Consider the following 996-nt stretch of genomic DNA (forward strand, 5'->3'; position numbering starts at 1 on the left):
TGAAGAGAATTGAGTCGTTTGAGATGAACATCACTGCAGTTATCCCAAAGTGTTGAAGCAAAGTTGATATGGGGCATTATGTGAGCGTAATAAAACAACTTGAGTGCGTCCACATCGGCATAATGTCTTAATTTAGACAATAAGTATAAATTTTTAGATACTAATTTGCAAATTTTACTCAAGTGAGTTTGCCATTTCAATTCTTGATCAACGGTAACCCCTAATAATTTATGCTCTTTAACTTGTTGCACTTGAGTTGAATCAATTGACAGTTGAAGTTGTAAGGGTTTTAATTGGTGTTTTTGTCTAGTTGTAATCACCATACTTTTCGTCTTAACAGGGTGAATAACCATTGCATTAGTGGTGCACCATTCTGTCATCTCATCTATACTTTTTTGAAGAGATTGGTTGACGGCTACCAAAGACTTCTGACTGGTGTGGATTGATGAATCATCCGCAAAGAACTCACATGTTACTTTCTCATCTGACACATGAAGAGGTAAATCATTTATATAAATACAGAACAATATAGGTCCTAATACAGACCCTTGAGGCACACCACTTTTGACAAAATCATTCGACGAAGTTTTACAGTTGATGAATACATATTGTTTCCGTTTTGAAAGATATGATTCGAAGAAGGCACAAGCAGAGTCATCTTTTAAGTAGCATTGTAATTTCTTTAATAATAAGGAGTGGTCTACAAGGTCAAAAGCTTTTTTAAAGTCCAGGAATAACGCTCCTGTTACTTCGGACTCATTAATAGCTGATAACCAAGTTTCACATAAAGAGCTGAGAGCAGTGTGGCATGAATGCTTAGAGCGAAATCCAGACTGAAATGGATGAAACAAATTCATTCGTTCCATATTTCTGAATATGCTTCTCCAAAGGCTTAGATAAAACAGGTAAGAGGGAAATTGGTCGAAAGTTGTTAGGGTCCGTAAGATCCTTGCTTTTTGGGAGTGGCACTACCTTGGCACATTTTAAAATAGAGGG

This window comes from Littorina saxatilis, linkage group LG9, assembly GCF_037325665.1.
Source record: "Littorina saxatilis isolate snail1 linkage group LG9, US_GU_Lsax_2.0, whole genome shotgun sequence".
NCBI classification, from domain to species: Eukaryota; Metazoa; Mollusca; class Gastropoda; order Littorinimorpha; family Littorinidae; genus Littorina; species Littorina saxatilis.